The following is a 2,815-nucleotide window of genomic DNA, read 5'->3' as shown; positions in this document are numbered from 1 at the left end:
GGGAGGGAGGAAGGAGCCATGTCCCTGAGCTTGTTATGTAGCTGGGAAAGGAAGGGAGGGGGAGAGAACACTTCTTTACACAAAGGGTATTCATTGGACAGCTACATTTCTTATGCAGCTGCAAGGCTTATCAATTCTCAACAAGCAACAGTGAAGGGGAAAAGATGACAACTTATTTATCAAACAAAGAAACGCTGCTTGCTTGTGTCTTATTCCCTAATGCCATATCAGCATACAAGCAGCTTCCTAGGTCTTTACTTAACCCTAAGGTATCCCAACACTCCCCGACTCTGTTCAAAGAAGGGCCAAGACACCCTTCCTTCCCGCACACTGAGGAATATGGGGTTACAGGGGAATCCTCGAGACAGGATGCACAGTAGAAGTATCAGAGAGAAGGAGCGGGGAGGGCGTGGGGGGTGAGTTACAGAGGAAAGGGGAGAGATGGACCAAAATGCATGGGGAGAGAGAGTTAAGCCAAGCGTCCGGCTTGGCTTAACGGTGAAATCCTAGCGGATCTTAAACATAAAAAAGAAGCTTACAAGAAGTGGAAGGATGGACATATGACCAGGGAAGAGTATAAAAATATTGCTCGGGCATGTAGGAATGAAATCAGGAGGGCCAAATCGCACCTGGAGCTGCAGCTAGCGAGAGATGTCAAGAGTAACAAGAAGGGTTTCTTCAGGTATGTTGGCAACAAGAAGAAAGCCAAGGAAAGTGTGGGACCCTTACTGAATGAGGGAGGCAACCTAGTGACAGAGGATGTGGAAAAAGCTAATGTACTCAATGCTTTTTTTGCCTCTGTTTTCACTAACAAGGACAGCTCCCAGACTGCTACGCTGGGCATCACAAAATGGGGAAGAGATGGCCAACCCTCTGTGGAGATAGAGGTGGTTAGGGACTATTTAGAAAAGCTGGACGTGCACAAGTCCATGGGGCCGGATGAGTTGCATCCGAGAGTGCTGAAGGAATTGGCGGCTGTGATTGCAGAGCCATTGGCCATTATCTTTGAAAACTCGTGGCGAACCGGGGAAGTCCCGGATGACTGGAAAAAGGCTAATGTAGTGCCAATCTTTAAAAAAGGGAAGAAGGAGGATCCTGGGAACTACAGGCCAGTCAGCCTCACCTCAGTCCCTGGAAAAATCATGGAGCAGGTCCTCAAAGAATCAATCTTGAAGTACTTGCATGAAAGGAAAGTGATCAGGAACAGCCAGCATGGATTCACCAAGGGAAGGTCATGCCTGACTAATCTAATCGCCTTTTATCATGAGATTACTGGTTCTGTGGATGAAGGGAAAGCAGTGGATGTATTGTTTCTTGACTTTAGCAAAGCTTTTGACACGGTCTCCCACAGTATTCTTGTCAGCAAGTTAAGGAAGTATGGGCTGGATGAATGCACTATAGGGTGGGTAGAAAGCTGGCTAGATTGTCGGGCTCAACGGGTAGTGATCAATGGCTCCATGTCTAGTTGGCAGCCGGTGTCAAGTGGAGTGCCCCAGGGGTCGGTCCTGGGGCCGGTTTTGTTCAATATCTTCATAAATGATCTGGAGGATGGTGTGGATTGCACTCTCAGCAAATTTGCGGACGATACTAAACTGGGAGGAGTGGTAGATACGCTGGAGGGGAGGGATAGGATACAGAAGGACCTAGACAAATTGGAGGATTGGGCCAAAAGAAATCTGATGAGGTTCAATAAGGATAAGTGCAGGGTCCTGCACTTAGGACGGAAGAATCCAATGCACCGCTACAGACTAGGGACCGAATGGCTAGGCAGCAGTTCTGCGGAAAAGGACCTAGGGGTGACAGTGGACGAGAAGCTGGATATGAGTCAGCAGTGTGCCCTTGTTGCCAAGAAGGCCAATGGCATTTTGGGATGTATACGTAGGGGCATAGCGAGCAGATCGAGGGACGTGATCGTCCCCCTCTATTCGACATTGGTGAGGCCTCATCTGGAGTACTGTGTCCAGTTTTGGGCCCCACACTACAAGAAGGATGTGGATAAATTGGAGAGAGTCCAGCGAAGGGCAACAAAAATGATTAGGGGTCTAGAACACATGACTTATGAGGAGAGGCTGAGGGAGCTGGGATTGTTTAGCCTGCAGAAGAGAAGAATGAGGGGGGATTTGATAGCTGCTTTCAACTACCTGAAAGGGGGTTCCAAAGAGGATGGCTCTAGACTGTTCTCAATGGTAGCAGATGACAGAACGAGGAGTAATGGCTTCAAGTTGCAGTGGGGGAGGTTTAGATTGGATATTAGGAAAAACTTTTTCACTAAGAGGGTGGTGAAACACTGGAATGCGTTGCCTAGGGAGGTGGTGGAATCTCCTTCCTTGGAAGTTTTTAAGGTCAGGCTTGACAAAGCCCTGGCTGGGATGATTTAACTGGGAATTGGTCCTGCTTCGAGCAGGGGGTTGGACTAGATGACCTTCAGGGGTCCCTTCCAACCCTGATATTCTATGATTCTATGATTCTATGAGTTTCCAAGGGAGAGACAAACGACCTTCCTGAACCCAAACTGTCACTGCCTGGTTCAGGGAACATTTACTTCAGGGCAACCTGGTTGGATCAGTCCGGGAATCAGAGCGTGCGGGGAAACACCGAGGGCAGCGGAGAGTGGGCCACATGTGGGTGAATAGAGCATTTTGTGGACACCTCCCCTCAAGTTTGGGATCGCCCAGCCCATCTCCACTTCCACTCATAGTCCCCTAGCACCCGAGCAGCAGCTCCAGGTTTGTTGTCACAGCCCTGCACAAGCTCCCGCAGATTGACACACACCAGGTGGCTGGGTTTGGGTCCCCAACACTGGAGTCGAAGCAGT

The sequence above is a fragment of the Eretmochelys imbricata genome, chromosome 1 (genome assembly GCF_965152235.1).
Source record: "Eretmochelys imbricata isolate rEreImb1 chromosome 1, rEreImb1.hap1, whole genome shotgun sequence".
NCBI classification, from domain to species: Eukaryota; Metazoa; Chordata; order Testudines; family Cheloniidae; genus Eretmochelys; species Eretmochelys imbricata.
Note: the sequence above shows the minus strand (reverse complement) of the source record.